This window comes from Notamacropus eugenii, chromosome 5 (assembly GCF_028372415.1).
Source record: "Notamacropus eugenii isolate mMacEug1 chromosome 5, mMacEug1.pri_v2, whole genome shotgun sequence".
Classification (NCBI taxonomy): domain Eukaryota; kingdom Metazoa; phylum Chordata; class Mammalia; order Diprotodontia; family Macropodidae; genus Notamacropus; species Notamacropus eugenii.
The window spans coordinates 322,453,971-322,464,939 of record NC_092876.1 but is presented as its reverse complement, the minus strand read 5'-3'; the positions used below and the strand labels follow the sequence as shown (position 1 = coordinate 322,464,939).

The 10,969-nt window shown below is 37.3% G+C and overlaps 2 pseudogenes; one reads left to right on the top strand and one right to left on the bottom strand.

Moving 5' to 3' along the window:
• Positions 1–313: 313 nt before the first annotated feature.
• On the top strand, positions 314–1,099 carry LOC140507915 (complement component 1 Q subcomponent-binding protein, mitochondrial pseudogene; annotated as a pseudogene).
• A 7,873-nt stretch (positions 1,100–8,972) lies between these two features.
• LOC140509232 (ras GTPase-activating protein-binding protein 1 pseudogene) lies at positions 8,973–10,325 on the bottom strand (annotated as a pseudogene).
• Positions 10,326–10,969: the final 644 nt, after the last annotated feature.

Genomic DNA, 10,969 nt, shown 5'->3' with positions numbered 1-10,969 from the left:
AGCTCAGCAGAAGAAATAGAAATTCCATTTAAAATAACTGTAAGCAATATAAAATAACTGGGAGTCTAACTGCCAAGGCCAACCCAGGAACCGTATGAACACAATTACTAAACACTTCTCACACAAAGTCAGATCTGAGCAATTGGAAAAATATCATTTGCTCATGGGTAAACCAAGCCAATATGATAAAAATGACAATTCTGCCCAAACCAATTTACTTATTCAGAGCCATACCAATCAAACTATCAAAAATTATTTGATAGGTACTTAACATCTCCATCGTCGCTCCAACACCCCTCCGCTTGTTTAGGTCATGGCCCCTCTGCTGCTGCCCCTGAGGCTTCGCCCTGCAGCCCCTCCCTACGCTGATGCCCCAAAGTCGCAGCACCCATCCTCGCCTTTGGAGAACTCCTGGGAGGAGCAATCGCCAGCAGGCTGGGACCCGGGCTCCCCTAGGGCTCCCCAACTCCTCCTGCCTCCTGCAGCTCCTCCACAGCGCACCTGACCCTATGCTCCTGCACTGGACTATGACTCCACACTGAGGGGGACAAGATGAAATTAAAGAGGAGAAGAAAATCCAGAAACACAAATCCCTCCCCAAAATGTCTGGGGCTTGAGAACTAACTGGGTGTGCAAGGGATAGAGGCCAAGTTAGTCTGGAGATTAGCGGGGGAGAGGATCACAGTCACATTTAATATTAGCAATAGTATCCCACCGACATTTGACATGAGCCACCAGAGGGACAGAAAGCCCAAGATTAGAAAGAGCCTGAACTGACATCAACCCCAGACTTTGTGGTGGAGGTTGTAAAGGACGAAACCAAGAAGGCCCTTGTGCTGGACTGCCGCCATCCAGAGGATGAGGTTGGATAGTAAGGAGAAGAGGAAAATGGTATCTTCTCAATGTGGAAAGTTAGCTTTCAGCCCACCACTGAATCTGACTAGAAGGATATAAACTACACACTCAACACAGATTCTCTGAACTGGACTTCCTGGCTGACTGTGCAGACGAACTGAGCAAGTTGAGCACGGCCTTAGAGCACCAGGAGTACATCAACTTTCTGGAAGATCTGAAAAGGTTTGTCAAGTGTCAGTAGGTAGGCCTGAGGCCAATGCCCAGCTGGGCACCCAGAGACCTTCCTTCCAAGAGAACATTATCTATAAGCTATGGTGGAGAAAGTGCTGCAAAATACCGCCAGGCATAAATTATGTTACCTAGCCCTTTTATTTCCTTTGTCTTCTGGCTTTTTTGTACACTGCCATAGAATGACGAGAAACAAAACCCTCAGACCACTCCAAAAAAAAAAAATTATTTGATAGAGTTAGAAAAAAATAACAAAATTCACCTGGAAGAACAAAAGGTCTAGAATATCACGGGAATTAATGAAAATATACTAAGGAAGGTGCTCTAGCAATACCAGATCTCAAACTATATTATAAAGCAGTAAAATTCAAAACTATCTGATACTGGCTAAGAAATATAGTGGTGGATCAGTGGAATAGATTAGGCACATCAGACACAGTAGTCAATGACCATAGTAACCTAGAGTTCAATAAACCTAAAGACCCCAATCTTTGAGATAAGAACTCACTATTTGACAAAAACTGCTGAAAAAATGAAAAACAATAGGACAAAAGCTAGATATTGAGTATAGACCAACATCTCACATGATATACCAAGGTAAGGTCAAAATGGGTGTATGATTTAGCTACGTTAGACACAATGGTGAAAGCATAAGCAAATTAAAAGAGCAAGGAATAGTCTACCTGTTAGATCTATGGGGAGGGGAAGAATTCATGATCAAATAAGAGATAGAGGCATTGTAAAATGTAAAATAGGTCATTCTGATTATATTAAATTAAAAAGATTTTTGTACAAAAAATTGCAACAGAGATTAGAAGGAACACAGAAAACTGGGAAACAATCTTTACAGCAAGTATCTCTGATAAACATCTCATTTCTCAAATATAGAGAGAACTGAGTCAAATTTATAAGAATACAAGTCATTTACCAATTGATAAATGGTCATAGAATATGAACGGGCAGTTCTCAAAAGAAGAAATCAAAGCTATCTATAGGCATATGAAGAAGTGCTCCAAATTACTTTTGATTAGAAAAATACAAATTAAAACTACTCTGAGATACTCTCTCACATGTATCATATTGGCTAATGTGACAGAAGTGGAGAATAATAAATGTTGGAGAGGAAATGGGAAAATTGGGACTAAATGCACTGTGGGAGGAGTTGTGAGGTGATCTAAACATTCTGGAAACCAATTTGGAACTATGGCCAAAGGGCAACTTAAATGGCAAACTCTTTGATCTAGCAATACCATTACTAGAGATCATGAGAAAGGGGGAAAAGTACTTACATGTACAAAAATATTTATGGCAGCCCTTTTTGTGGTGGTAAAATAATGGAAATTGAGGTGATACCAGTCAATTGGAGAATGACTGAACAAATTGTGGTGTATGAATGTAATAGAATAATATTATTGTTCAATAAGAAATGATGAACAGGCAGATTTCAGAAAAACCTGGAAAGAGTTGCATGAACTGATGCAAAGTGAAATTAGTGGAACCAATAAAACATTGTACAGTATGAGCAAAATTGTATGATGAATGACTCAGTTCTTCTCAGCAATGCAATGATCCAAGACAAATAAAAAGGACTCAGGAAGGAAAATTCTATCCATATCCAGATAAAGAACTGGGACACTTTAAGTGTAGATTAATATAGATATTTTTTTACCTTATTCTTTTTTTATGATCCATTCCTTCTGTCATAACTATGACTAATATGGAACTATATTTTATATGCTATCATATGTGTAAATTATGTCAAATTGCCTACCATTTTCAGAAGAGGAGAGATAGTGAGGAAGAAAAATTTGAAACTGAAAATCTTATAAAATTGAATGATGAAACTTTTTTCATATAAATTTATTTGCTTTCAACATTCACTTACACAGATTTTTGAATTTCAAATTTTCTCCCCATCTCCCCCCTACCCCTATCCCAGGAGAGTGTTTATTCTGATTACCCTTTCTTCCAATCTGCCCTCCCTTCTATCACCACCATCCTTATTCTTTTTCCTTCTATTTTCCTGTAGGGTAATATAATTTCTATATACCATTGCCTATATATCTTATTTCCTAGTTGAATGTAAAAACAATCTCTAACATTCATTTTTAAAGCTTTGAGTTCCACATTCTCTCCCTTCCCCCCTCCTTATCCACCATCATTGAGAAGGCAAGCAATTCAGTAAAGGTTATATATGTATGATCATGTGTAAAACACCTCTATGTTGTAAAAGATGTTGTAAAATGATGTTGTGAAAGACTAACCATATTTCCCTCTATCCTGTCCTGCCCTCCATTTATTCAATTCTCTCCTTTGACTTGTCCCTCTATCAAAGTGTTTGCTTCTGATTATCCCTTCCCCCATTCTGCTGTCCCTTCTATTATCCCTCCTCTCTCATCCTCTTCCCTCCTGCTTTCCTGTAGGATAAGATAAACTTCCATACCCAATTGAGTGCGTATTTTATTCCCACCTGAAGCAAAATATGATGAAAGGAAGGTTCACTTATTCCTTCTCATCTACCCCTATATCCCCTCCATTGTAGAAGCTTTTGCTTTCCTCTTTTATGTGAGATAATTTACTACATTCTACCTCTCCCTTTCTCTTTCTCCTAGTACATTCCTCTTAACCCTTAATTTTCTTTTTTAAATATAATCCCTTCATGTTGAACTCACCCTGTGCCTTCTGTCTCTCAATCTCTCTCTTTCTCTCTCTCTTTATCTATCTGTCTAATACACACACATAAGAATACACATATACATGTATAAGTGTATATGTGTGTGTGTGTATGAATATATACCTACATATATTCCCTCTAACTATCCTAATACAAAGAAAAGTCTCATGAGCTGCCAATATCATCTCTCCATGTAGGCATGTTGACAGTAAAACTTTAATAAGTTCCTTATAGTTTCTCTTTCCTGTTTACCTTTTCATGCTTCTCTTGATTCTTGTATTTGAAAGTCAAATTTTCTGATCAACTCTGGTCTTTTCAACAAGAATGCTTGAAAATCCTCTATTTCATTGAAGTTCCATTTTTTCCCCCTGAAATATTATACTTAGTTGTGCTGGATAAGTGATTCTTTGTTTTAATCCTATCTCCTTTGACTTCTGGGATATCATATTCCAAGTCCTTCTATCCCTTAGTGTAGAATTTGCTAAATCCTGTGTAATCCTGATTGTGTTTCCACAGTACTTGAATTGTTTCTTTCTGGCTGCTTCTAATATTTTCTCTTTCACCTGGTAACTCTGGAATTTGGCTATAATATTCCTTTGAGTTTTCCTTTTGGAATCTCTTTCAGGAGGTGATTGGTAGATTCTTTTCATTTCTATTTTACCCTCTGGTTCTAGAATATCAGGGCAGTTTTCTTTGATAATTTCTTCAAAGATGATGTCTAGGCTCTTTTATTGATCATGGCTTTCAGGTAGTCCAATATTTTTTAAATTATTTCTCCTGGATCTATTTTCCAGGTCAGTTGTTTTTCCACTGAGATACTTCACATTGTGTTCTTCTTTTTTTTTTTTTTGGTTCTGTTTTATAATTTCTTGATTTCACCTAAAAGTTATTAGCTTCCATTTGCTCCATTCTTATTTTTAAAGAATTATTTTCTTCAGTGAGCTTTTGGACCTCCTTTTCCTTTTGGCTCATCCTACTTTTTTTAAGGTATTCTTCTCCTCATTGGCTTTTTGGACCTCTTTTTGCCATTTAGGTTAGTCTAATTTTAAAAGTGTTAAATTCTTCAGCATTTTTTGGATTTCCTTTAGCAAGCTGTTAACTCATTTTTCATGATTTTCTTGCATCACTCTCATTTCTCTTCCCAATTTTTCCTCTACTTCTTTGACTTGATTTTCAAAATTCTTTTTGAGCTCTTTCATGGCCTGAGACCAATTCATATTTTTCTTAGAAGTTTTAGATGTGGGAGATGTGGCTTTGTTGTCTTCTTTTGACTGTATGTTTTGATCCTCCTCATCATCAGTGAAGTAAGAAAATACCTCTTCACCGAAAAAGTAAGAATCTATACTCTGTTTCTTTTTCGCTTGATTGCTCATTTCCCAGCCAATTACTTGACTTTTGAGCTTTGTTAAGTGGATGCCTCCAGAAGCAGCCTCTCCTTCAGCAGTGGCTGCAGCCACCTTGGACTGTCCTCTCCTCTCAGCCAGAACCTTTTCCACTGACCTTTGAAGCTGTCTTTAGCATTTGTGGGTTGAGAAATCAGGAATACATAGCACCCACCAGTGATTCAGTCCCCTAAGGCCTGCTCCCATGGTGTAGATCAACTGTGCTCTGCTCCCAGCCTGGTACAATATACCCTTCCCATTGACCTTCCAAATTGTCTTGGGCAGGAAATTTGCTTCAGTCTATCATTTTGTAGCTTCTGCTGCTCTAGAATTTGTTTAGAGTCATTTTTTACAGGTTTACTGAGGGGTTTGGAGGCAGAGCTGTAACAATTCTCTGCTTCTACCCCAGCATCTTGACTCTGGTCCCTGAAACTTTTATCAATATGTAATTGGGAAAAATAAATTACTATTCAAAATTAAAATATTATGTTTCAATCTGCACTCAGCATTCATCAGATCTCTCTCTGAAGATGGATAACATTTTTCATCATGGGTCCTTTGGAATTGTCTTAAATCATTGTATTGCTGGAAATAACTAAATCATTCACAGTTTACCATCAACATATATTGTTGGTGTTACTTTTTAAAATGTTCTCCTGAGTCTGCTTATTTCACTTCAAATCAGTTCATGTAAATCTTTCTAGGCTTTTCTGAAACCATCTTGCTCACCATTTCTTATAACTCAGTAGTATACCATCACAATCATGTATCACAGGTTCTTCAACTATTACCCAATTTATGAATATGCCCTTGATTTCTCATTCTTTGCTACCACAAGACTTACTTTAAATAGTTTTTACACAAATAGGTTTTTTTCTTTTCGTTTGATCTATTTGACACACAGAACTAACAATGGTATTACTGGGTCAAAGTTTATTCACAGTTTGCTAGTTTTTTGGCGTAGTTCTGAATTATTCTCCTGAATGGCTGCAATATTTCATAATAGTGCATTAATTTTCCAATTTTTCCATATCCTCTCATTTTTTTGTCATATTAACTAATTTGATAGGTGTAACTTGTGATCTCAAAATGTTTAATTTGCATTGATCTAATTAATAGTTATGCAGAGCATTTTTCATATGAGTATAGATAACTTTGATTTCTTCTCAAAATTGTCTAATCATATTTTTTTTTTTTTTGCAGTGAAGGGAAGGAGGGAAAGATAGTATACTCACTGGATATAGTGGAAAATTTAAGGGAAATAATTTTAATTTTTGGGTTATGTGTATGTTTTGTATCGGAAAGAAAACCCACCAGTACAGGCTATATCAATTAAAAAGCCCTTTGCCCATTGTTGAAAGATATGGCAAGTTGAAGTGTCAGTTCATCCATTGAGAGGAGTAGTTTCTATGGTGCAAGCAGGCTTTGGAATAAGAGCTATTTCTCACAGATATTTATAATATACAAGAAATTAAACCATGCTGTTTCACAACTGGTCAGTCTTGTGACTTTGGGGAAGCTTTTTTTTTTTTAAATTTTCCCCAGGGGAGGATAGAGGTTTCATAATCTGATAGAGTGTCATTTTCCTGAAGGATCTGAGGTAGGGCAAATAGAAGCAGAGGAAGGGAAAACATTGGGTTAGATGTGACTGGTCAATTACAAAGGCAATAAGGAGATATTGGCAAAGGAGAGTTTGAAGATATGTGCATAAGAGAAAATGATGATTGAAACAAGGTCCTGGAAGAAGTAGGAGAGCATTATACAATTAACAGAGGTAAAGAATTAGCCTTAGAGAAAGGTATAGATAGCTCTTCCTCTGAGACAAGAAGAAACCAAGATAGATTGGGTGATGTTATTGAGAAGGTTTTAGGAGGAATGTAACAATGTTGAGGTAACATTTGTCAGGTGGTCTCAGTCTTCTCAGAGACTTGGAATACTAGATCATTTGCTTAAAGATAGCTAAGTAGAGTGCTATTTAGGGGATTAAGGAGAGAGGAATAAACTTAGAACAGTCATTACAGGGAGTGAAATAGGAAGTCAACAAAAGAAAGAGAAGAAATACTGCTGAGCAGCAGTGAGGGTCCACTTGAGATTGTGATCTATAAATGTATAATGGGTAGCATAATTAAATTTGTGCTTTTACTCAGTTTTCTGTTCCCAAGGCTAAGGTAAATGGCTTCTCCCTTGATTAGAGTCATTAACGCATGAAAGTATGTTTACTTGAGCTTGGTTCCCTAGTGTGAAATGCTAAGTTTCTCTAAAGTGCTGATTATTAATCAGGGAATAAGTATCTATTTAAAAATTTGGGACTAGAAGCCTGAAAAATAAATACAATTGATGAATTTGCTAATTGTTTTTCTCTCTAGAAATATGGTCTGGTTTACAGTTACAAAGTTATCATTTCATCCTCAGAATAACGTGTAAATCAGGTTACAGATGAGACTGAAACTGATTAAGTGATTCATTTAAAATAATACAGTTGGTGAATGGTAGAACAAGACCTTGAACCAAGGTCATAGGAGCACAAGACTTTCAACTGGAGAAATCTAGAATGAACTAAAGAAATAGCATTTCTTCAGCATTTACTATACACCATACTCTGTGATAAGAACAGGTGTTGACAATAAGAACCCTGTTTAGAGAATGGTAATGGAATAGGGAGTGAAATGAAACTTGGTTGGGACCTGACTGAAATCATCAAAGTGGGGTTTCAGGTCAGAACGTTTGGGGATGACATAATCTATATTGAACTCTTTCCACCAATTCATGTGTCCTCCAAGTGTTTATATACTCAAAAACATGCATATATAAGTGTATGTATTCATGTAAGTGTGTATAATCATTTATATACACATGTGTACATATTCATATATACTGTGTTTAAGTATGCACAGATATACAGATATATACATATCCATCTATATCTTTATGTGTGATATACACATATGTATAGGTACATTTATGTGTGTATTCATATGTACAAACACACACACACATACACACATACTGAATGACTTAGAATGACCAAGATGGTTAGGGTTCCCTTAATGTATATCAGATTTTTCTTTACAGTCTCTGTATGTATATATGTGTATGTGTGTATGTGTGTGTGCGTGCATGTGTGTGTGTGTGTGTGTGTGTGTGTGTGTGTGTGTGTGTAGCTCTTAATAATTGCTTTAATTTCATTGTTTTGGGTGATACATTCACTTTTTTTTCATTTTGATACTGCAAATTTGTTTTTTTGACTATATATACCCTTTATTTTATTTTTTAACCATGCCACCGAGAAAAGTATGACTGTCAGTTTTTCCACTGGCAACAACTTCAAAACAGAAAGTAGTCATGGCCCTCAGTAAGTAACTGGGGTTTTTCTTGCCCTCAAAATGTTTGCCAAATCCTGGGTTTCTCACCAATTCTTGGAACACATGGAAAAGGAAAAAAGAAAATTATTCCAATATCAGTTATAAGCAAAAGATATAATCCTTTGGGATAAAATCACTGTTGTAAAAAAAAAAAAGAAACAGAATAAAATCTAGTCTGTATATTTGAGGTGAGCAAGGAATTTCAGTTTTTCTTCTTTTAAAAGCAATTTTTCCTAAAATATTGTTCCATAAAACTGGAATTGGGGATGAGGACTTAGAGGGACTATGAGGAATGAAAACAGCACACACAAAAAAGCACATTAACACAAACAAATAAGAGCCTGAAAATGTATCAAATGTAGGCAGTCTATATGACAGGCTAGGGTCACATTCTAAGATATCCAAGGCTGAAATTCACAGTGCTGCAGGAGCAAAGGTTTGTGCCATCACATGAAGATCTGCATGCCAAATTTATTGACGTTGACCAATCCCCCTTCCAGAACCAAATCCTAGTTTCTGGGACATCCCTCTTTTTCCACCACCTAGCCCACTTCATGGGCCTCCTGGTTCACATGGTCTGTTATCTCGAGGATCACCTTCTCTGGTTGCTCTTATCTTTTTCTCAATGTTCAAACACACCTCACCTCTAAACATGATGGACCTGCTGCTTCTGAACTGGCTCTGGGTCATCAAACAGAACAAAACCAAAATTTGGTAGCTTCCCACCACTATTATTTTGAAGTTTCACAACATTCCTGTAACTTCGGAAAAAATCTTTTAGTTCTGCTTTGTCCACATAGTGTGGAAGATTTCCAACAAAAAGCTGATGATTGTCTTGATATCCCACAATTCTCCTTGCATCCCTCTCACCCTGTTCACCACCTTCACGAATTGGTCTGAGACCCCTTTGAAGTGGGATATTAGTTCATTGTTCCCTCACTCTCTGATCCCTCTGGGGCCTCTGTGGTGGTGTCTGAGATTCAGGTTTTGATTCTGGGCAAGCCTGTGAAGCTGGTAGTTTAACAACATGGGGTGGTATTCCAGACACTGAAACAGCTCCACTAGGTGAAAGGTTCTTACTGGTCACAGATGCCCAGGAAAATGTTCTCAGGTACTACTATGCTGCTGGAGCAGAATACACAGGCACAGGAGATGAGCTCTTTTGAGTGTCCTCAGAAGCAGGCTCTTCCAAATCTGGTTCAGACTCTTCTTCATGAATTTCAGGTTCAGCTTCCAGCTCAGGTTCAGCTTCCGGCTCTGGCTCCACAACAGGCAGAGGTGTTCCTCCAGGTCATTGTTGCTGATCTGGTCATAAAAAGTTCCAGAGTAATCAGGAACTATCCCAGGAGTCTGCTGTCTTTTTTCTGGTTCTTGTACTTATTTCTCAGATTCTTCTTGGGGTTCAGTGACAAAACCACCAAAAATCTCATCTTAGCATCAGAAGATGTCTTATGAACATAGAATTTGTTTGCAACAGAACCCTCTGGTACAATTACAAATGTCTGCATGAATCTCTGAAATGCCTGGTTATTATTAGACAACAGTCCCATCACTTGGACTACAACACTGTCACTGAGGGTAGCATAAGCATCCACATGATGAATTTTAGTGTGACAGCTTGTAAAGTTTTGGGACATCACTTTCTGATGAATTTCTTTTTGTCCATAGACAGCATCAACTGGTTTTCCATTGGAATCTAAACCTCCATGAACATGAGTTCTTTCCATAAAACCTATGCAGCATATCTGCCTGGTTCAGCAGAGTATAATACTGTCTCACAAATTTCTACCTGACCAGCAGGGGTCTTGGCTTCTCCATAATCATCTCTTTGGTCAACTGCAACCTGCAAGGTTGAGCGGGAAAAGAAAAGTCTTCACTCTGAAGCAGGCTGGGTAGCAAAACTCTGTCATGCAACGGTGTCCACTGTTTTGTTTTTAATCAACCAATGTTTTGTCTATTTTATTGTTTTTTTTTTTAAACTAGCTCCTACATTAGGCATGGGAACCTATGACCTTAGGGCCATATTGGGTCTTCTGGCTCCTCAATACAGACCTTTGACTGAATTCAAACTTCACAGAACAAATCCTTCTAGTTTGGATTCAGTTAAGGGTCATATTTGAAGACCTTGATGGCCACATGTGGCCTTGAAGCCACAGATTCCTCACCCCCATCGTAGGGGGTTTGTCAAATGGCATTATTTATGTTGTATTTTGTTTAACTTTCAGGACTTCTGTTTTGGTGTTTACTAGTGAAAAATTTTATCTGCTACTTTTCTATTTTTTTAAATGACATGCCCAACACATTGATCAGCTCTTTCTTTTTATTGTTGTACATGCTTTCCCCTAAGTATGCCTTTCTCCATATCACACAAATGTTGGTGTTTTGTCTTATTATTGTCATTATCTTTATGAAATTATTGCTTGCAGCTATTATTTGCCCTTTTTATTCATTGTTTCTTTAGGATTAGA